Source organism: Apodemus sylvaticus, chromosome 9, assembly GCF_947179515.1.
Source record: "Apodemus sylvaticus chromosome 9, mApoSyl1.1, whole genome shotgun sequence".
NCBI lineage: Eukaryota > Metazoa > Chordata > Mammalia > Rodentia > Muridae > Apodemus > Apodemus sylvaticus.
In genome coordinates, this window is record NC_067480.1 from 105,857,405 (window position 1) to 105,881,751 (window position 24,347).

Here is a 24,347-nt window from a genome sequence, read left to right on the forward strand (position 1 = left end):
CAAAAGAAAAGATAAAATTCACTTTGATATTTTATTTTGGCACATATACTAAGAAAGTTACGGTTTGCATGCAGTTATGAGGGGGCTGGAGAAATGGCTCTGCGGTTAAAAGCATTTCTTGCTCTTGAAGAGGACCGAGAAGTTTATAGCCCTCCATTACTCCAATCCCAGAGAATACAATACCCTCTCTGGGCTTCTGTGGGCTCCTGCACATAAGTGCATTCGATCACACACATACATATACAAATATAAAAAATAGTTACAATTTTAAATGTAAATTTGAAATGTCACTGTGATATTTTATACTTTCTTCCAAGTCATGTGTTTGTGCGTGCGCGTGTGTGTGTGTGTGTGTGTGTGTGTGTGTGTGTGCGCGCGCGCGTGTGTTTGAAATCTAGTGCTCACATTATATACATTTCAACTCTGATCCAGGGCTCATTGCTCAATAACCAGACTCTCTGCAAACTGCTGCATTGCTATTTTTCAAGTTCAAGGTCATCTTCAGCTACAGGAGTTGGAGACTAACCTAAGCCAATAGTGAGATCCTATCCCCCCCCAAAAAAAGTGGGGGAAGAAATTATACCTGTACATTGCTGGTACTAAAAGAAAACAGGAGAAGAGAAAGGAACTCTCTAGAAAAATAGAAGGGAGGTATACTCAGGTAGATTTTAAGACCAGAAATTTGGTTCTTAAATATTTTCATTCATCCATTCATTCATTGAGAAAGGAGTTCACTATGTAGCCATGGCTGGCCTGGAACTCACTATGTAAACCTGGCTGGCCTCAGACATAGAAACCTGCTATTTCTGCCTCCTGAGTATTGGGATTAAAGGTGCACACTGCTGAGACTGTTGGGGGTTTATTTATTTATCTATTTATTTATCATTGACAATTTCATTCACGTTGCTTCACCCTCTGTTACCCTTCCTCGTTCTCTTCCCACGACCAAGCACCCCTCCCATTTTCATGTCTTGTCTTTGTTCTATATTTTTGTAGCCAGTTTAATTGGGGTTGTTTGCATGAGTGTGGGGCAGTGCAGAGAGAGAGAGAGAGAGAGAGAGAGAGAGAGAGAGAGAGAGAGAGAGAGTTTTACTGGGAGAATTGTAAGAGGAGAGAGAATAAGCTAAACACAGAAGACAGAATGACCCAGAGAATGAAGAGCCAGAAGATTAGAACATATCAACAGAGGTACCTTGCGGTTAAAAAAAAAAAAAAAAAAAGCAATCCAGGAGATGGCTCAGCAGTTAAGCGCACCGGCTGCTCTTCCTGAAGTCCTGAGTTCAGTTCTCACTACCCACATGGTGTCTCACAGCCATCTGTAATGGGATCTGATGCTCTTTTCTGGCATGCAGGTGTACATGCAGATAGAGGACTCAGAGAGAGAGGGGGGGGGGGGAGAGAGAGAGAGAGAGGGAGAGAGAGAGAGAGAGAGAAATTCAGGAGCCCAGAGAAGCTAGAGTGAATCCGTCAGTGTGGAAAGGAGTTTGAGCCAGAACAGCTGAGTTGAACCAGCCAGTCACAGATCAGAAAGAATTATGGGGGAGCCATCTCAGAGGCTGAAACATTCTAGGTCTGTATAAGATTGTATGGAGGCCAGAAGCTCCCAGTACTGGGCCTAGGTTAGCAGACAGAGGCAGTAAGTCTGAGGACAATTACCTCAGATAAATAAAAGTTTCTTTCACATCTGAGTGTATGCAGCATGTGTCCGGGGAGCTCATGACAGTCAGAAGATGGCATTAGATACACACACACACACACACACACACACCAGAGGTCTAGACTGTGGTGAGCTACCTGACATGGTGCTGGGAACCAACTCCCACAAGATCAGAAGAGTTCTTGGTTGCTGAGCCATCTCTCCGGCACCCCCACCGCCAAAGCTGGCGATTCAGAGGTGGTTAACTTTGGAGACTGGAGACATGGAGTCTCGCGGAACAGGGTTAGATCCTTGGAGTCACTGCCCTTGGAAAGAATCTTTACTATCTTGAAAAGTGTATTTGTTCTGCCAAGAGGGAGTTATAAAAAGAGTAAACATGGCCCCCAAAGCCTCCTGTCACTCCACGTGATTACTTCCAAATCCCAAAACTGCAAGCCTAAAAAACAAAAAGAAGAGTCCCTCTTCTCATAAAATTCCTAGTCCCAGACATTTTGTCATAACAACAGAGGTCATACTCAGCAAAGAACCTGATTGGTGCTGGATTCTCTACTGAAATAATTCTGTAGTGATGAATTCAAATGTGTTATAGGAGACTTTAAGGAAGGATAGGAATAGAGCAAAGTGTGGCATTGATGAGAGCAGTTGAATGGAAAAAGAGAATGTCTTAGTCACCCTCTGCTGCTGTGATAAAGCACCGTGACCAGCTCGGGGAAGAGTTTACTTGGGCTTCCAGCTCCAGAGAGAGAGTCTAGTCACCAGGATCTACTGTTGGTCACTTTCTTCCCGGGAACCGTGTCATACAACAGAGCTCCTGGTAGATTGAGATCGATTGAAGTAACATAAAAATAAAAACAGGAGGCCAACCTCTACAGAGGTAAGTTATCTTTCAATCAGAACAATGAAGGAGTGTGGTACACACACCATCAGTCCCACCCAGCACTCAGGAGGCACAGGCAGGCAGATCTCTGTGAGTTCAAGGCCAGCCTGGTCCTCATAGAGAAGTCTAGGACAGCCAGATATACCTAGTGAGACACACCCACCCCACCCCACCGCAGCTGCCTTAAAACGAGAAGAAAAGAGCAATGGAGTCCTCCAGTCTCCTCAAGAAAGGGAGTATGTGCCCCACGGTGCAGAGGACGTGGAGTTCTTGTAGGGCAGAACGGGGAACTTTGAGGATAGAAGATTCCATCTGCAGATCTGTTTCTCTGTGGTTTCAAAGCTGTAAAAAGCATGGGAGCCTGCTTGATGCGCATCTTTTTAACCGGAGCTTCCTGATTTCCACTGTTTGCAGATGTTATCGGGGTTCCCCTGACGGGAGTTTCCCAGCTTACCTGAGGCATTTAGCTCTTCAGCCTTAAGTTTCACGCCTAGTTTGGTGGTGCAAACTATAATACAGTACTCTAGATCTGGAGGCAGGAGGATGGGGAGTTTATTGTCAGCCTTGGCTATATTTGAGTTTGATGTCAGCCTGAAACACATGATGCTTTGTCTCAAGAACTAAAATAGGAGCTAGAGAGATGGCTCAAGCAGTTGAGAGTGGTTCCTGCTCAATGCTCACAGCAAGAACAGGTTTCCCCAGCACCCACATGGCTGTGCACAGCTGTCCAGTTCCTGAAGGAAGGTCTGAGGGCTTCTTCGGTTGTGTTTTTGTTTGGTTTTGGTTTTTTGGGTTTTTTTGCAGGCACCATACGTGCAAATGGTTCACATACAAAACATACAGTCAAAACACCCGTACACACACACACAAAAAAATAAATCTTAACAACAATGAAAAGAAGCCGGAAGATGGTGGTACACTCTAATCCCAGCACTTGGGAGGCAGAGGCAGGCAAATCTCTGGTCTACAGAGCAAGTTCCAGGACATCCAGAGCTACACAGAGAACCCCTATCAATAGATAGATAGATAGATAGATAGATTATAGATAGATAGATAGAAAGATAGATAGATAGAATAAAAAGGTCATTACTAATCATTGTCCTGTAGACTGTCTTACTTTTTTCCAAACTCTAACTCAAAGTCCTGCTTCAGCCTGCTCAAGTGCTGTAATTGCAGGAACTCACAGCTTTGCCAGATACTGGATTCAGACACTGTCTTCTGTTTTGTTCTGCATGGGCAGTTTTGATGGAAACGGGCAGAACAGTGGGTGCCTCGTCCATCTTTTGCAAACACTTGGGCAGTCTTGAATGTGAAACAGATGGTCTCATCCATGACGGAGAACAGACGTGCTGAAACGCAGGAATAGCAGCTCGGCATTTTATCAAATCAGTGATTGTAGCTTGTCTCCGATAGGGCTATTGCTGCAACGAAACAGCGTGACCAAAAAGCGAATTGGGGAGGAAAGAGATTATTTGTCTTACACTTCCATATTACTCGTCAAAGTAAGCCAAGACAGAAACTCAAACAGGACAAGAGGCAGGAGCAGATACAGGGGCCACGCACAGGTCTTACTTACTGGCTGCCTCAGCCTGCTTTCTTAGAGAACCCAGGACCACCAGCCCAGGGCTGGCACCACCCACCACGGCCTGGGCCCTTCCCCTTTGACCACTAATTGAGAAAATACCTTACAGATGGATCTTATAGAGGCATTTCCTCAACTGAGGCTTCTTCCTCTCCTTGACCATAGCTCGTGTCAAGTTGGCACCCAAAACTAGCCAGGATACAGGTCATGTTCTAAGGGACAACGTTGGAAACATAAAGCCACAGGGAAGCCTGGGAAACGAGAACACTGTCTGGCCTCCTAATTAGAACCTGGGTACGGCTCTGTTAAATAAACTATGGGAAAGGAGGCCCTGCAGCTGGACCCCGGACACAGCTGGAACTGTCAGCCTCACACCTGGTGCCCGCAGAGGTTGATGTACCCGCTGGGAAGCCACGTGGGTGGTTAGCAGAATAACAAGGGACCCAAGTCCTTTGAGACTCTGAAGTTTGTTATAGCAACTCAGTGATATTAAAATGGCGTGTGTGTGTGTGTGTGTGTGTGTGTGTGTGTGTGTGTGCTTCTGGGGACAGCTGAAGAGCATGGGGTTTGCTGAGCCTCTGTGCTCCTCTGCACCATGGGTGGTGATAAAGTGGGGTTTCTCTGGAAGATGGAAGCAGCCGAGGATAGCTATGAATTTGGTCCAACCCAAAATTGTAACCTTACTTGAAACATTATGCAGGGTTTTTTTTTTGACATTTATTTATTGGTTCAGTTATTTTGTATATGTGCTTGCTTATGCAAGGTGTATATGTGTGGAGGTCAGAGGAAAACTCATGGGAATTAGTTGTCTACCTCCAATGTTGGTACAAGGGATCTAACTCAGATAACAGGTTTGGTGGCAAGTGCCTTGACTTCCAAAGCCATCTATCTCGCCAGTCCTTGACTGGCTGACTGACTGACCGACTGACTGACCGACTGACTGACCGAGTGACTGACTGGCTGACAGACTGACTGACTGGCTGACTGACTGACTGACTGACCGACCGACCGACTGACTGACTGACTGGAGACAGGCTCTCACTGTGTAGCCCTGGCTGACTACTCAGTGATACAGTTTTATGAAACTAGTTATTTAGACCAGGCTGACCCCTTGAATTCACAGAGCTGTCTGCTTGTTCCTCCAGAGTGCTGGGATTAAAGGCATGCACCACTATGCCTGGCCCTGATAGCTGTTTTGTTATTTAATGGAGTATATTTCCTTGCATAGTTGTTTAAAGAGGAAACAGAAAAGTTTCAGCATCCAGTGCTGTCCTTTGCTTTACAGGGGCCTGTAGGTAGGTAGGACATCTGAGAAAATCTATTGACTATCCTGGAGCACTATCCTGGAGCACTTTCTCCGGAAGCCCCTGGGGCTGGCACTGTTTCTAACTAGCAGACAATTTTTAACGGGAAGGTTCGGCATGCTGACAGGCTCATATCTGACAGAATGTCCCTTTTGAAATATTACTTTGTATAAAGTTAGAATTCAGTGCAACAAATAAAGATGAACTTCTATAAACTAATTACATTTCAGTGTCTTTTTATTTTAAGAGTTCTTATGTATGGCAGGTTAGGGGAATGTACTCCCACTTTGGTTTTATGTGATGTGGGGATCAAATTCACGGCTTTATGCACACCCAGCAAGCACGCTTCCAACAGGACTACATTCCTTAACTTTTAATGCAATTCTCTAGACATTTTCCTGTCTTCAGGGATGCATACTGAAGCTTTAGGGTGAGGCAACTTCCTGCCTTCACTACTTTCCAGTGGTAAAAACAAAACAGAAACAAAAACAGCCCTCAGGACAATGCATAGAAGCACTCATTATCACACACACACACACACACACACATGAGGAAGGGGCAAGAACACAAACCTGAAACGTGGCTGCAGGTGCTGCTCAGTTGGTAACGTGCCTACCATGCAAGATGCTCTGGTCCTGCCCTCAGCACAACATAACGCAGGCACGGTGCACATACCTGTAACCCCAGCACTGGGAGGTGGAGCACGGACGCAAGTTCAAAGCCCTCCTTGGCTAATGTAGATGGTAACACCATGAGTACTTGTTGTGGTACTAAAGAAGCAAATTGGAAAAGAAAAGAAAGCAGGTGTGCAAAATGTGTTTTTGTAATATTTATTATATATAAATACACTGTCGCTGTCTTCGGACACACCAGAAGAGCACATCAGATCCCATTACAGATGGTTGTGAGCCACCATGTGGTTGCTGGGAAATGAACTCAGGACCTCTGGAAGAGCAGTCAGTGCTCTTAACCACTGAGTCATCTCTCCAGCCAGCAAAATGTGTTTTATTTATTTAGTTAGTTATTTAGTTAGTTATTTTTGGTTTTTTGGATTTGGTTTTTTCGAGACAAGGTTTCTCTATATAGCCCTGGCTGTCCTGGAACTCACTCTGTAGACCAGGCTGGCCTCTATCTCAGAAATCCTCCTGCCTCCTTCTCCCAAGTACTGGGATTACAGGCGTGCTCCCCCACTGCCCAGCGAAAATGTTTTTAAATTGTTGACTCTGTGACTGGTAAGAAAGTTCTAGGGCAGGGCAAAAATACATCTCCAGCAGTCAGAAGTCTATCTGGTTGTGACCACCAATTAGATAAATACTGGTGGTGTCGAAGCCCAAGGGGGGCCAGTCGGCCTGCATCAAATGTGGTCTTCCCGGCTGGGAGATGGTTCTGTGTAGAAGATGCTTGGTGCCAAAGCGTGGAGTCCTAAGCTTGGGTCCCAGCAGGCAGTCAGAAGTCAGGCATGTTGCATGCCTGTGACCTCCGTGCTAGGGGAAGAGACAAGCATTTCCTGGGGACTTGCTGGCCAGTCAGTCTAAACAGCCGTCTTTAGATTTAGTGAGACAGCCTCAAAAAATTAAAATTAAAATTAAAATTAAAAAAAAAATGAAAGTGGGAAGTGAGTGCAGACGACGCCTGAAGTCCACTTCCAGCTATACCTGTGTGGCCACACCAGTGAACACACATCCACGAGCAAACCATATTAATTAACTGATCTATTAAAATGAGCAGTCGTGACCAGAAGTGGTGTGTGAAGAGTGTTCTCCAGGAATGCTGGTCGCACGGGGTTCCCATTGATCCCCATGGCTCACGGATTGTCGTCCTCTGATGAGATACGGCTTCTCCTCCTCCACAATGTGTGGCGTCACTTTTGTGGGTTACCAAACCACATCCATTCCATTCTTCCCCATCTAGAAACCTGGCTGACGGAACTGAGACAATGGCTCCTTGTCCGTGTTCGTGGGGAGCCCCCTAGAGGCCGGAGTGAGTAACTGATGCGGGTAGTGGAGAATCCGGGACAGGGTACTTCCCTGCATAAGCCCCGAGTGGGGTTGTTTGGAGGAGAATTAGTAAGTAGTAGTCCTTACCTTGACACCAGAAGGCAATATTTTCTGTTCTCGTGGGAGTTTGCAACTCTTCCGGGTGTTGGTCAGGTACCTAAAGGAAAGTACTGTGTGCACGGGAAAGTCAAAAGAGTGACCATTTTCTGTGTGAACCGGCAGGTGGGTGTGCATAGGTGCGCAGCGGCACACGAGAGGGTCTGTATGGCCAACGACAGGGAAAAGTAGACACTAGAAAGCTAGAAAGGTATCTTCTATATTGAGGGCTTGCTATGGGACTGTTTTCCACTATGTGGACCAGGCTAGCCAGCTTACAAGTTTCTGGGGATTCTCCTAAGCTCACCCCCCATTCTCCCATAGGGGCAGTGAGATTACAGATGAGCGCACCCCTGTAGCCAGCTTTATGAAGATCCCAGGGAAAGGAACTCAGGTCGTCAAAAGGAGACAAGTGTCTTATCCACTAAGCATTTCCCCAGCCTCCGCATCCAGGACAGACTGCCAGTGGCGGCTGGGCCAGAGGCCCGGCTCCATTCTGACAATGCAGCAGCGTGAAGCTCTTTTAGGGACTTTAACTCTGTTAAAACTGGATCCCTGGAGTCACCACAGGGGGGAACTGCAGGACAAGTGAGGCCAAGTTGACGTTTATTAAAAGATTTATAGGCCGGGCAGTGGTGGCACACGCCTTTGATCCCAGCATGTGGGAGACAGAGGCAGATGGATTTCTGAGTTCGAGGCCAGCCTGGTCTACAGAGTGAGTTCCAGGACAGCCAGGGCTACACAGAGAAACCCTGTCTCGAAAAAAAACAAATTAAAAAAAAATAAAAATAAAAAATAAATAAAAAACCAAAGAAAGAAAGAACAGAAGAAAGGAAGGAAGATTTATTTATGTGTGTATTTATTTATTTGTTCATAGGGAGGGTCTCCACCTGAACCAGGGGCCACCATATTGGCTAGGCCTACTGGCCGGCATGCTTCGCTGATGATCCTGTCTTGGCTCCCTGTCCCCATCAGCCACCAGGGTTCCAAGTGTGGGCAGCCATGTTTGGATTTTGCCTGGATCCTGGGGAATGAACTCAAGCCCACATGCTGACACATCAAGATTTTTAAGCCTGTTTTGCTTTGGTTTGGTTTTGAGACAGGACCTTACTATTAGCTTTGCCTAGCATGGAATTGACTATGTAATCCAGGTTGGCCTCAAACTCACAGATAACTCAACTGCCTCTGCCTCCAGACTGCTGGAATTAAATCTCTCTCTCTCTCTCTCTCTCTCTCTCTCTCTCTCTCTCTCTCTCTCTCTCTCTCTCTCTTAAATGAGATTATAGAATGACTCTAGAGGCATCTTGGGTAGGATTCCAATCTGATGAAATAAAATCAGGATACCTAGGTTGGTACAAAAGTTGGGACGTGTATTTTGTTGCAAATGGGCTTGCTGAGGGATTCCTAGAGACCCCCAGGTTTACATCTGAGGAATGAGAACGGCGTAAGGCTGGAATTCTTGATTCTCAGGTGGTGAGAAAGGTCGCCCAGAAGCGTCTCCCTTCTCTTCCCATGTTCCCAGAATTGTCTGCCGTGTCATCCTGTCTCAAGACAATTAAGGGTCCATCCTGAAGCAAAGGGTCTCTGTCTTGGCTGGGACTCCAGAGCTCAACTATAATGAGGACGGCTGTGTGGTCTCAGACAGGACAGACAACGCCTCTGAGCCTCAGGTGTCTGTCCAGTGGGACTGCCACCTTCATCAGAAAGCATCCTTCATGAGAGGCTGGGTGCAGCAGAGGGGCACAAAGAAGGCGCCACCTCCCGGCTCACGTGAGACCCCCTCCCTTTCCTTCAAAGGGAGGTGCAGGGCCACTGGCCAGTGGTGACTATCTGGGAACGGGTGGATGGGACAGTAGCATGATGGTCCCCTTCAATCAGACGCAGGAATCAGGTCTTCCGCTTCCATCCTTTCCTTGTGGAGGTCTAAGCTGAAATTTTCAAGCCGCTTCCCTGAAGCAGGATGCCTACGGGCTCCTGCTGGGGCCAAACACCACGCGAGACTAGGTTGTGAGGAGGGCGGGGGATGGGGGGTTAATCAGCTCTGCCAGACACCTAATCAAGCCATGGGAATTTCCTCAGTCTCAAGGAAAGCCCCTCAGCAGTCCCGGACTCCACCTGGCCGCTTCCTGTTCACGCCACACTGAGAGTCCTGCGCGGGGATTTTGCTTTCCTTTCTCTCTGCCAAGTATCCTCTAGAGGACGATTAACGAAACACCCCCTGTTTGCTTTGATCCACTGCCTTTCCATCCCGGCAACCTAGAAATCAAGCCGCTTTCGGGGAAAATGAACCTTACCAGAGGCTTGCCTGTGGCCTCGCACGCACAATGAGACAGCAGGCCTGGAATGGGATTAGCGTCCAACCGTGGCACAACCTTGAAGCTGGCTCTCCTGAAGACTGATAGAGCAGCGAGCCTTCGCCTCCTGCTCCTGCTTTGGCGAGGCTTGTTACTGAACTTGGGGGCCACAGTCTATACTTCAAGAATCCAAGTTCAGCCAGCGATCCCAATTAAACAGCCAATTAAACCAGCCAAATCAACAGTAAAAGGCCAAAAGGGGAGATTTATTCAATGTAGCCGCATGGGAAGAGGGACAGATTCGGTGACCCTCAGGTCCATTTTTGGGGTCTTGAGATTATAATATTAAAGTTTAAATAAAAGGCTAGGGATGTGCCCATCTAGACGGTTCAGTGCAGTCCTGCCTGCCATCAACCCCATCGTGTCTGGGCTGCAATCTCAATCTGTAAAATGGTCTGGCAGATTGTTAGAATTTTCAGAATCACTTTCTAGGCTAAAAGCCCCACCTCCCTGCCCCTGGCTGGGGCCCTTTCTCTTTCCGGAGGCAATTCACATCTCGCAAACCCTTTGTTTCTACACTGTGATGGTCAGATGAACGGACACTGAGGTCTCCTTAAAGCCTTCACTTCAGCCACGCTGGTTACAGGCTGCCCTTCAGCCTCTCGACCACCACAGGACCCTGCCTCTCTCCATCTCCGCACTCGCCGCCCACTCTCCGATGCCCTTTCCTCCGTCTCCACCTTCCTAGCAGCTGCCCCGTATGCTCCGTCTTCCTAGCGACTGCGGCGGGGTGCAGGACCCACTCAATGGCTCCCACGCCAGGATCTGCATCGCTTCCTGATTTAGTTCCCATGCACTTGTTCGTTTCTGCTCCCCCTGCTCTTCGTTCAGAGTATTGTGGGGGTTTTAGTTTGGCTGATAATTTTTTTCCTTGAGATATAACACACAGACCATAATCATCACTATAAATACGTGCCAATGGCAGCTGGCTGTGGGGGCTCACACTTGCAGTCCCAGAGCTTGGAGACTATAAGGCAAGAGGGGATCCATAAGTTCAAAGCCGGCCTAGGATATGCCAAAAATAAAAACCAATTTTTTAAGGATTTGAATGTATGCCTGTGGCCAGCAGAGGGCACCAAATTACATTACAGATGGTTGTAAGCCACCACGTGGTTTGGTGGTGATTGGGATTGAACTCAGGACCTCTGGAAGAACAGCCAGTGCTCTTAACCTCTGAGCCATCTCTCCAGCCCTCAAAAACAAAATTTTAAAGTAACAATTAAGCAGCTTCAGTACATCAAACTTGGACAGTCATCGTTCTTCCGCTCATTGTGAGACCAGAACCCTTCGTTTTGTTCTTTTGACACAAGATCTCTAACCCACGTGGATCTCCAACTTATTTCTTGGCTTTGAACTTCCTTCTGTCTCCACCTCCCTCGCTGGGTTTACAGGCATGCAGCACCACGCTGGATTCTGCAGCCCTCAGGACTGGGCCCAGAGCCTCGTGTCTGCTACGCGAGGGCCATAGAGACTGCTGCTTAGGTTTTATTACCCACATTTCCCTCAAACCCAGCCCCGGCCACCCACTAGTTTCTGTGTCTGTGTTTCCTATTGTGGCTATTTATGTGCATGGACTCATGTAACACCTGACCCTTTGTGGGGTTTGTTTTGGTTTTTGGTTTTTGGCTTTTGTTTTGTTTTTTGTTTTTTGTTTTGTTTTGTTTTGGTTTGGTTTTGGTTTTTTCGAGACAGGGTTTCTCTGTGTAGCCCTGGCTGTCCTGGAACTCACTCTGTAGACCAGGTTGGCCTCGAACTCAGAAATCCACCTGCCTCTGCCTCCCAAGTGCTGGGATTACAGGCGTGTGCCACCACTGCCCGGCACAAGGTTTTTATTTCTATATTTTAAGATTTTTTTTTATGTGTGTGTTTTGTTGCATGCATGTGCTCTGTGGTGTGGGTGTGTGTGTGTGTGTGTGTGTCTGGTGCTCAAAGATGTCAAAGAGGTCAGCTATCTTCTATATCTGGAGTTACAGATGGATTTGAACCATCATGTGAATTCTACCAATCAAATGTGGGCCCTCTGCAAGAGTAGACATTCTCAACCATTCTCTCCAGCCTCATTTATTATTGTTGTTGTCATTGTTGCCACATATGACACATGTGGGTGCCAGAGGACAATGTCACTCCGCTAGAGCTGAAGCTGAAGTGGTTCTGAGCCACTTGCCCTGGGTGCCGAGAGCTGAAGTTGGGTGTGCTTTTAACCGTAGCTCCTTCTCTCCAGGCCCCATGTGGCCCTTGGTGACAGGCTTCCTTCCCTCAGTGTGTTTCCAGGGCTCATCCTCGGAGCACGAGTCAGTTGTTCACTCCGTCGTGTTGGCCAAGCAATGCTCCTCTGCTGTGATTCCCGTACCGCTCCGCCGTCTCTTTATCAGATGGCTCGCATCTGGGTTATTTCCATCCTGGGGCTGGTGTGAATGGACAGTTCTTCTCTGAACTTTGCTCGGTATGGGTATGTGGCTTCAGAACGATTAGCATGCACCAAGAGGGGAACCGCTGGCTCATATGCTAACTACATGGTTTTTGAGGAATCAGCAGAGTGTTTTCCAAAATGAATATTTTTGTTTGTTTTTGTTTTTGTTTTTTGAGACAGGGTTTCTCTATGTAGCCCTGGCTGTCCTGGAACTCACTCTGTAGACCAGGCTGGCCTCGAACTCAGAAATCCGCCTGCCTCTGCCTCCCAAAGTGCTGGGATTACAGGCGTGCATCACCACCGTCCCGCTAAAGTGAATATTTTTATTTCTTAAACAAAATATAATGCATTCCCATCATAAGAAAAAATGACATTGCGGTAAACTGCACAAGACCATTCAGCCACTCTCTCTCTTTCCCAGGGGTACCTTTCACTTTGTTACCCCTTAACACGCCCCTGCAAATGTGCCTGATGCACTACTCCATGTATCTTAATCTGCATGACATTGACTATATACCACATTCAAGATGTCAGAAACAGGGAAGCCAGACTTTGCAGTGCTAGTTGGGAGTCTAAGACAAAAGGATTTCAAGTTCAAGGCCTGCCTGGGCTACATAAAATCAAAGCAGGGGCTGCTGAGTAGCAGAGGACTTGCGTGTGAAGATGTTATCATCAATGCCAGACCAAAAAGGATAGAAAGGAAGGAGGAAAAAACCAAGAGAAAGGAAGGAGTGAGTGAGAGAGATGTGTTAGTCCGTGTAAGCACCATGCATGCACACTGGTTGGATATCTGCTCAGTTATTTTATTGGGTTCTTATACCTCTACCTCCCTTCCAAACCTTATTCCACCCTAATCCATTCCAACCTGCTGACACTAGGTAGGAGAGAAAGGTTAGAGGGGAGAAGAGGCAGAGACCTCTTTAGACTACTTCCTGCAGACTAAGGGTGTTGGGTTTCTTGGGGCAAGTCCAGTTGGCATCCTTCAGGATTTCTCCAACCTCCTCTCCTCTCTTTGCTCACAACCACTTGACAAACTGCAACAGCAGGAATGGGGAGCAGCAGGGGGAGCAGCAGGGGAGGAGCAGGGGGAGGAGCAGGGGGGGCAGCAGGAGGAGGAGCAGGGGGAGGAGCAGGAGGAGGAGCAGGGGGAGCAGCAGGGGGAGGAGCAGCGAGAGCAGCAGGGGGAGGAGCAGCGAGAGCAGCAGGGAGAGCAGCAGAGAGAGGAGCAGGGGGAGGAGCAGAGAGAGGAGCAGGGGGAGGAGCAGGAGGAGGAGCAGGAGGAGCAGGGGAGCAGCAGGGGGAGGAGCAGAGGGAGGAGCAGGGGGAGTAGCAGCCTCTCCTCAGGCCCTCTTCAGGGCTCTCCCATTTACACCCTCTTCAGAGCTCCCAAAATTAAACTATCTGCAGCTGGCAAAAATCATGCCCCTGATAGAGCGCAAGGCAAATCATAATCACCTGCTGTGAAGCAGCCTCTTATCCCATACCTGGGATTAAAACAAAAACACATTCACATAGCATAACTGGGTTTTTGTTTTTGTTTTCGTTTTTTTGTTTTGTTCTGTTTTGTTTTGTTTTGAAACCTGTGGAGAGCCTTACTGGGGTACCATGCTGCCTGGCAGTAGCCTGACATTGACCAAGGACAAGGGCTCAAGCAGAAATCTGACTTTAGGGCATAATAAGGAAGTAGGTTATGGCAGAAGCAAGCTTCAGGCAAGATTCTGGGCTTGGACAAGGAAGTAGGCTCAGGGATTTTGGTCATCCTTATACACCCTTGGAAACAACTGTCACTGAAGTGGTGTGGGACTTTGCCTACTGACTTGACAATTTTGTGTTTACTGTCTTGCTTATTCCTCATTGTACTGCTTTTGACCTTAATTCCTGCATGTAATTAAATCAGTATAAAAATGGATTGAGAATTACTAAACCCGCCTTTCAGTCTCAGAATTGACTGGGGTCATACTGCAGTTTTGTTTAATTGTCTCTTTCTTTTCAATCCTCACTCCTGCACTGGAAAACCTGTTGACTGAGGGGGCTTGGTCAGGTGGCCCTGTTAGTATTCTGCCTAAGCTCCACCTCACACTTACCTGGCAACAGCCAGGTATGCCCCGCCCCATAGACCTGGCCCACTATAAAAGGGGCTACTTGCCCCTCCTCTCTCTTCCTCTTATCTCTCTGCCCCTCTTGGACTCTTCTCCCCTCCCCACTCTCTCTCCATATGGTCATGGCCAGTCTCCACTTCTCTCTCTCTCTCTCTCCCTCCCTCTAACTCCCATTCTCTGTCCTGAATAAACTCTATTCTATACCATGCCTGTGTGCGTGTGGTCCCTCGGGGAAGAGGTGCTTGGACATGGGCCCGCCTGGGCACCCCCTTCCCCCACACTGCCATGCCACAGTCCCTTAACCATCATTCTCCCTTTTTAAGCCCCTTTCATCGGTGCATTGGCCCTTCAGCACCTCAACGTCGGAGCTCCAGAAAGCGGGGTACAGAGATGGACACCACGGGAAAAGGAAATGAGCGCAAAGGAAAATTTGGGCCAGCGGTGATAAACCTTGTAGAAGGCCAAGGTGAAGGTAAAGGTGTTTTGTGTTTGTGTTTAGAGATGTGCCAAAGGTTAGAGAAGCGAAGGTAATTCTCATAGGTGCTTCTAGTCTTTGGACTCTGCCTAGACACAGTTTGCACCCTAGATGTGAGAGAATGGCCTAGAGAAAAGCTGTCCTTCCTGACTGTCTGGGAAGCTTTGGCAAAAGAGAAGGAAAATGAACTTCAGCTGTCTCAGCTCTCCTAAGGATAGGAGGAGGTTGGGAGACAGCCTGCCTCCTCTGGCTCCTACTGGAGGAATGTTTGGCTCTGGGTCCCTTAGGTGGGATATCTGGGTCCCTTCGGAACCTCTAATTCTCTTCCCTGTCTATTGTTTGTCCTTGGTGCACCAATCTGTCCATGTCTGTCAAAACTGACTGTTTTATGTTAAGTCCATGTTTTCGTTTTGTGGTTTGATTGTTTATGTTTCATGTTCAAAAGAAAAAATGGTTAAAACTTTATCTGCTGGTTGTTCACCCTTTGGTTTAGTTTTAACTAATTTCATAAAAAGAGAAAAAGAGACAAAATAAATAAAAAGCAGTCTCAATCAGCCTTTGGAGACCGGCACCTGTAGTTAGGAGTCTAGCACAGCTGAGAAACCCTGCCAGGAACTTCTCTGTACAAGCGGATCTTAAAGGGGCCAGAAGCTTCTCGGCTTCTATGGAAAGGGAGCTGGTGGCTGTTTATCCTACAAAAATCTCCATGATTGTGATTATTGGGTTCATCAGGTAACAAGGGGCTCCTCTCTTGAAATTACAGCTAAAAAGGATAAGAAAAATGTTGTTTGGTCAAATTTATAAGATGTGTATAGCCGCTTCATTTTATTTCTGAATGGTCTTAAAGGTATAAATATGTCCTGCATGCCTTGGTTATAGAGTGTTGGCTTATAAGGTATTGGGTATGATTGAAAAAAAAATGTTGGTTAAAAAAAAAAAAAAAGGTTAGCTTAAAACTGGTAACTCAGGGTTAGAGTCATTTTAAACAACACATGGCATGAACTGGCCCCGGAAATCAGTCCTCAAAAGATACTGCTAAATTGAGATAATATTTTGTGTAATTCTTATCTTAGAAATGAAACTTATAAAAGATAGGATTTAGGGCAGTGTCTCTTTGAGGTTTCACTGAGACTGCACTGTCATGCATTTGAGTGTAAGGACTGGCAGACAAACTTTGTAAAGTTAAAGTAATGCCTTTGGTATTGATTGTAAAGAGAATGGATTGTTTACAATTGGGTTTTGTTTTCCATAGTTGTAGTTATGCTCTGATATTGCAAGAGAAACTTAACAATTAAGGCTGAACTGCCAGGGTTCCATTGGCTGCAGTTTGCAGCCTGATCGCAGGCCGGTGATTCTTAACTCACCCATGTTTTGTAATTAGGATGATTTCAAGAGTGAAAAAAGGTTCAAAACAGCTGTGGCCAGTACGGCCCGCTGCCCCTTTACGAAAGCTTTACTGGATACAGTGGTAGAAGCAAAATTTAATCCAAGATTATAAAGGAGATCTCAGTAGGAATTTATTTGGTACCAAACAGGCTCCTGATGAACTGTTTCAGGAATTTGTGGATAGCCAAAAATAAAAGGTGAGTAAAATTTTTGGAGATCCTCAAGCAGGAGTTTCTTTTATTACACAACTGGCTTATGAGAATGCTAATCCAAAGCAAAGACTGACTTCATATAGAAATTGGACCCTTCTACAATCGGGGTCTGGCTATGACTGCTGCCCTGCAGGGGTCTAGAGTTCAAGTAACAAATTCACAGTGCTGAGGTGGTAAGGAATGATTTAAGTATGGGGCATAAATCATTTTATGAAAGATTGTCCAAAAAATTAAAGACAGACAGGAAGTAGAATTGCTCCCCTGGAGTCTGTCCTCACCGCAGGAGGGCTCTTCCAGCCTGGCCTCAGGCAATAGTCTCAGATAAAGAAAGAGTTACATTTGAAGTTGGAAAGCTCAGAGCAGCCTCAGAGGCTTGGGTGATCCTCTTTGCCTAGGGAAGTTTTTTTTTTGGGTCCTCACCTTACCTTCAGCGAATTCCTCTGAGGTCAAAGCAGCATTATTGCAGATCTATCTAGATGTTGTTCAAAATAAGTTCAAATTTAAGATTTATGAAAGGTTAACGAGGCCATGGAACTTACAAAGTCATTAAAATCTGGCCTGCCTACTACCTAGAGAGGTATTATGGATTTGGAGAATTGTTTTTATGTTTTTCCTTTGCATCCTGATGATGGTAAAGCGTTTGTGACACACTGCCATTGGAAAGTTTTGCCCCAAGGAATGGCTAATAGCTTCACCTTATGTGAGAAAACAAATTTTTTTGTCTCTACTTCAATACAAGAAGCTAGGACTTTGAATCTTTCAGTGTATATTATCCATGGAGTTTTATTACAGGCCTTTGCTCTTACTATGGGCTTTAAAATTTTGGGGAGTATTGTTGCTCTAGAAAAGATTCAAAGGCAATATCTTTTCCAATATTTGGGATATCAGTTATATCCTAAACGAATTGTAGCACAGAAAATTTAAATAAGGAAAGAATTTACTTACTCTGAATGATTTTCAAATGTTATCAGGCTATATTAATTGGCTAAAACCTCATCTTAAACTTACTACAGGAGAACTTAAACCTCTGATACCTTCAGGGGGATGCAAATCCTAATTCCCCTTGACAATTAATGAGGGATGAATAGCTTTGCAGAAAGTAGAGGAAGCTATCAACCAACAACAGATACATTATATAGACTATGATCAATTATTGGCTGCTTGCATTCTTGCTACAAGTCACACGCCAACAGTAGTCCTTTGGCAGAAGGGAGCTCTAATGTGGATTCATCTTTCTTTGTCTCCAAAGAAAGTTTTAACACCCTTATTACGAAGCTGTTGCTGTGATAATACAGAATTATAGGATAAAATCGAAAAAATATTTTGGGAAAGAACCTGATGAAATATTTATTCCTTATTCCAAACAACAATTAAATTGGTTATTGCAAAATACTGATATTTGGCCTATTGCATGTGCAAATTTTCTAGGCAAAATTGATAATCATTATCCAAAAGACAAATTGTTATACAATTTGCCTCTATGCATGCTTTTGTATTCCCTGTGAATTTACGTATGCATCCCATAGAGAATGCGCTCACTGTATTTACAGATGGCTCATCTAATGGGAAGGCTGCATATGTGATTGGATCACAGGTTCATTCTCTAGAGTTTCCCCCTGCTTCAGCACAAATAATTGAACTACATGCTATAGCTGCTGTTTTTGAAATGCTGAAAAACCAAACTTTTAATTTGTATACTGATAGCCAATATATAGCTCATGGTTTACAATTACTTGAAACTGTTTTTTTAGATAATGCTAATTCTCAAATTTTGCAATTTATGCAAATACAGCTCAATTTAAGAGAACGTACAGTTCCCTATTGTAGGCCACTTAAGAGCTCATACTGGATTGCCAGGACCCCTTAGTGTGGGCAATGCCACAGCAGATTTATATACCAGGAAGGTTATAGGTCTTACACAGGAACCATTAGCCAAAAAAATCTCATTCTTTACACCATCAAAATAGTAATAGCTTGAGACAGCAATTTGGAATTTCTACAGAATGTGCCCATCAAATTGTAAAGACTTGCCCTGAATGTCCTCAATTTCTACCTGTACCACATAATACTTAATACTAGTTACATAATAGTTAATACTAGAGGACTAATCAATTGTGGCAAATGGATGTTACTCACATTTCCAATTTTGAAAAATTAAAATATGGACATGTGACTATTGACACCTTTTCAGACTTTCTAGTTGCCACTGCTTAAACAGGAGAAGCAATTAAAAACGTAATCATTGCCTACACTGTTTTTCTACATTGGGTGTTCCCAATGAGATTAAAACGGATAATGGAACTGGCTATTGCAGTCGAGCATTTGAGACTTTCTGCAGACAGTTTAATATCACCCATATTACTGGGATTCTTGGTAATCCTCAAGGACAAGGCATTGTAGAATGGGCCCAGGGAACTTTAAAACAAAATCTTCATAGAATAAAAAAGGGGGGAGTTATATCCTCATATATACACCACAAAATTATTTAAATCATGGTCTTTTTTATTTTAAAAACTTTTTAAATTTGGATGCTAAGGAACATTCTGCTGAGTGTCTATGGCACCCTACATCTAGGCATACTTATGCCTAGGTGAAATGGAAGGATGCACATCCTGGTGTCTGTCATGATCCCAATCAGATATCTAATGTGGGGAAGAGGGCATGTTTGTGTTTTTTCCTCAGGATGCTGAAGGAGCGTGCTAGCTGCTAGAGTGATTGGTGTGACGTGCTGTTGCTAGGACAAAGAATGCTGCTGACCTGTAAGCTTGCTGAGTGCCCTGACAATGGTGACAGAAAAGCTGTTCTGGACATTTGTTCCTGACCCACCTTAGCTTGCCTGTATCCCAGACTGGACAAGCTGCTTTGCCTCAAGCTTTTAGACCTTGTGGGACAGAGAACATGGAGACTGGAAACTGACTTAGAAAAATCAATCAAATAGAGGAGTTGTTATAGTGACTCTTCTCTATCCTTTAGTGTGACCAGTTAGTCTGACTCACTCATGGACTGGCATAGAAATCAATCCATTATTGGAAATGACAGTCTTCATTTGGAAGACTGGTTCTGGACATTTTCAGAGACATATTTGGAAGTGAGCTGCAGTTCTCTATGATATGTTAGCAATAGAGAGAATTGGGACAGGATATGATTTCAAACCAGTGTTTTAGTGCATATGTTAAAGCTCCTAATCTTTTATTAATTGGTCATGTTAAAATTACTTTTGTTTCTTCTACAGCATTTAATGTAAGTTGTATCGATTGTACACTTTCTAACTGTGTTAGTGTGTTGAAAACTGGCATGTCTGTTATGGTGGTCTATTAACCAGCTTTTGTCTTATTACCTGTGAGTATTATAAGACCCTGGTATTCTGAAAAAAGCTTGCAGGTATTGGAGGAAGTGAGTCAGGCTTTAAGCAGAAGCAAGAACGAAGTGGGCTTGATTATTGCTGGTATAGCAGGTTTAATTAAGTTGATAGATAGCACCACTGCCTCTGCCAATTGCCTTGACACAAAAAGTTAAGACAGCTAATTTTGTTAATCATTTAGTACAAAATGTTACTAATGTTCTGAGTATTCAAGAAGATTTACATAGGGTTTGGAGTAACGGATTGATGCTCCTTATAATACCATTCAAATTATTCAAAAAATCTGCAGGTCCAGAATTTAAAAGTAAGATGTCATCTCGAGTGCCATGTTAAATACCAATGGATTTGCGTTATTCTAAAGTTTACAATGATTGTGACTTTAATTAGGAAAGGGTTCAAAATATCACTTGCAGGATATTTGGCATAATTCCAACATCTCTCTAGCTGTTTTAGCTTTGCATACTGAGATTATGAATTTAAAGAATGCTGCTCCACTGAGCTTTGATTTGGTTTTGTTTGTTTGTTTGGTTGGTTGGTTGGTTTTTGTTTTTGTTTTTGTTTTTTGTTTTTGTTTTTTTTTTTTTTTTTGGGATTTGGTTTTTCAAGACAGGGTTTCTCTGTGTAGCCCTGGCTGTCCTGGAACTCGCTCTGTAGACCAGGCTGGCCTCGAACTCAGAAATCCGCCTGCCTCTGCCTCCCAGAGTGCTGGGATTACAGGCATGCGCCACCACCACCCACCGCCCGGCTCCACTGAGCTTTGCTGCTGCCGATACTGCTGGCAAAATTATCCATAGCCTGAAGTCAGTATTTCCATCCTGGTCAAGCTTTAAGAATGGCATATATGGCTTGATCATGCTAGCCCTTCTTGTCCTGGGAATACTTTTACTCCTGCCCATTGTGTTAAAGCTTGTCTTTAACAACATTAATCTGTTGGCAGCCAAGGCTTGAAACTGAGAACAAACCCCCAAGCAGAGTCACTAATATAACAGGCTGGCAAGCCAAGGACGGGTAAGATTCTACACAAAGCCTTACCGACCTAAGACAGAGACATGCGCCAAAAGGCCATGTTTATTAATAAACACTAATAAGGCAGTGTGTGCTTATTAGTAAACACTAATAAGGCCGTGTTTGTTCAATTAATACAAACAAGCTGCGCATGATCTTGACGACGGGTAAGGAAGGCCTTCTTGTGAGAACAACCTAAGACAGGCTCAGCCTTGTTTATGAAATAAAAAAGGGGGAGATATGGAGAGCCTTATTTGGGTGCTGTGCTGCCTGGCAGTAGCCTGACATTGACCAGGGACAAGGGCTCAAGCAGGAATCTGACATTAGGGCATAATAAGGAAGTAGGTTATTGTAGTAAGCCACCTTTTGTTCATCTCTATTTCAAGATGGCGCTGGCCACATGCAGCTCCCTGGTAGTAAATTACTTTAGTACATGTGCAGTGTGCTGTATTCATTATCACACTTACATGCTAATGAAGAACTCACTTAGTTCACCAATGAGGAAACGGCTGGCTATCTCCCTTGGCAGACTGGGCTGAGTAGGCTATATAAGGTCAGGCAGGGAGAGAGCCCGGGGCCGCCAAAAGAAGAAATAAGCGTAATTCAAGGTTCCCGAATAAACCATAAGAAGGAAGAAACCCCCTGGTGTTGCGTCCTCCTTGCTGGCGAGGGTGGGCGTGACAGGTTATGGCAGAAGCAAGTTTCAGGCAAGATTCTGGGCTTGGACAAGAAAGTAGCAATTGGTCATCCTTACACACCCTTGGAAACAACTGTCACTGAAGTGGTGTGGGACTTTGCTTACTGCCTTGACAAATTTGCTTGTTCCTCATTGTACTGCGTTTGACCTTAATTCCTGCATGTAATTAAATTGGTATAAAAATGGATTGAGAATTATTAAACCCGCCCTTCAGTATTACAACCGACTGGAGTCATACTGCAGTTCTAATTATCTCTTTTCAGTCCTCATTCCTGCGCTGGAGAACCTATTGACTGACTGAGCGGGCTTGGTCAGAAACCCAAATTCTTAGTACCCACACTGTAGGAAACTGCAGTTATATCAATGTCATTTGCCTTCTGGTGAGTATAACCAGTTTGTTCCCAAGTGCATTCCTGTCACAGAAGCCTGGACATTTTGGCAGGCTTACACATGCTCCCATTTGTTTTAACTCCAATACCTCCTTACTATAGTGACTCTCCGGACCTGCTAGGACAGTGTGTGCTAAAATTGTGTTGGGTAAGGCTTACAAGTTTTTCTTTGTTCCATCAATGCCCCTTTTAACTTTTATTGTCAGTGTGTGTGTGTGTGTGTGTGTGTTTTCATGTGCCATGGTAGACATTTGAAAATCTGAGGATAGCTGGGCAGTGGTGGCACACGCCTTTAGTCCCAGCACTTGGGAGGCAGAGGCAGGCAGATTTCTGTCTCGAAAAAAAACAAAACAAAAAACAAAAAAAAAAAAAAAAGAAAAGAAAAAAAGAAAAAGAAAAACTGAGGACAGCTTTCATGAGTCAGTTCTCTCCTTTCACCATGGATTTGGGGATCAAACTCGGGTCACCAGGCTTCATGGCAAGTGATTTTACCCATACCATCTTACTAGCTCAGCTTCTTCTTCTTTTTTTTTTTTTTTTTTTTTTTTTTTGAGACAGGGTTTCTCTGTGTAGCCCTGGCTGTCCTGGAACTCATTCTGTAGACCAGGCTGGCCTTGAAATCAGAAATCTGCCTGCCCCTGCCTCCCAAGTGCTGGGATCACAGGCGTGTGCTACCACTACCCAGCTGAACCCCAACTTATAAGTATGTTCTATGTCCAACTGGAATTTTCCAAACCAATGACCTTCTGTTTTAGCCTCTCAGCTGAGCTGTGCTGCTCCAGTCCAGTCCCTTCCCCATTTTTAACCTTCTGTGGTTCCTGGTAGACAGACTTCTGAATCTCTGTACTATTGTTCACCATATATATATATGTGTGTGTGTGTGTATACAATATATCTGATATATATGGAGATATATGTGTGGAGATATATATCAGGTATTTACAATATATCAGGTATTTACAATATTTTCAGTAATCACATCTTTAATTCCCAAGATGCCATGATTTTTTCAGACCACTCTCTGTAACCATAGCCACAGGAGCGCCCAGGTCTGTCTGCTCTGCTAGCGTTTTCTTCAGATCTTCATGCCTTCTGAGTAACCGAGTGCCTTTTCTCCCATGGCATCCATGGTCCTCAGACTCTGGGCTTCTCATGTTTGTGAGCTTACACTTGCATCTGAGGTGGTTCTCCATTAGCCTGGGAACTCCTCGAAAGGTGGGAGAGGAAGGCTTGTAGCTACAATCTGGTGCTGTGTTCGACTCATTTTCTTTTCCAGTTGCCCTTTCAGATGCAACAAACAATTATCTTTTCTTTCACAATATATGCCCACTTCCTCCTTACCAAACCACAAGCTGTTTTTCAGCTTCTGACTGGCTCTAAGCCACCGTTTCCTGACCCCCCCACTTCCTCCTTAGTCTCTCTCTCTCTCTCTCTCTCTCTCTCTCTCTCTCTCTCTCTCTCACTCTCTCTCTCTCTCTCTCTCTCTCTCTCTCTCTCTCTCTCTCTCACACACACACACACACACACACACCCGAAGGGGGGGAAAAAAAAAACCCTGCGCTTCAATTTTTTTCTCATCTTACGTTAACAACGACCTTGTGGTTAGGCCTTGATCAGTGAGGTACAGTTCCACCTATCTTTTGCATCAGGGATGAAAATCAGAAGGATGTCCCCATCCCTGCACTTAGGCCGCTGCTTTTGCAGGGGGGTAACTCGTGCAAAAGTAAGGACACAGACAAGACACTTTGTCAGGGTTTTACTGCTGTGTACAGACACCATGACCAAGGCAACTCTTATAAGGACAACATTTCATTGGGGCCGGCTTACAGGTCCAGAGGTTCAGTCCATTATCAAGGTGGGAGCATGGCAGCATCCAAGCAGGCATGGTGCAGGAGGAGCTGAGAGTTCTGCATCTTCATCTGAAGGCTGCTAGCAGAATACTGACTTCCAGGCAGCAAGGGTGAGGGTCTTCTAGCCCACACCCACAGTGACACACCTACTCCAACAAGACCACATCTTCTAATGGTACTACTCTCCCGACTGAGCATGTACAAACTATAATAATTATGATGGTGGTCTCTCTGTGACCTCAGAAATATCCCAACCAAAGCAACTTGTGGAAGCAAGGGTTTATTTTGGCCCACAATTCTGAGTTCCAGTCCATTTCCAGGAAGTCAGAGCTTGAGACAACTGGTCAAAATGTGCCCATGGTCTGGAAGCAGACCACTGAATGCCTGCACCCTGGGCTCTCTCCCTTACAGTCTAGGGCAGCATTTCTCAACAGAGGCCACATATCAGCTGTCCTGAGTATCAGATATTTACAATTCATAACAGTAAAAATAGTTATGAAGTAGGAACAAAATAATTTTGTGATTGGGGGTCACATCAAGGAACTGTATTAAAGAGCATTGGGAAGGTTGAGAACCATTGATCTAAAGGTCCTGCT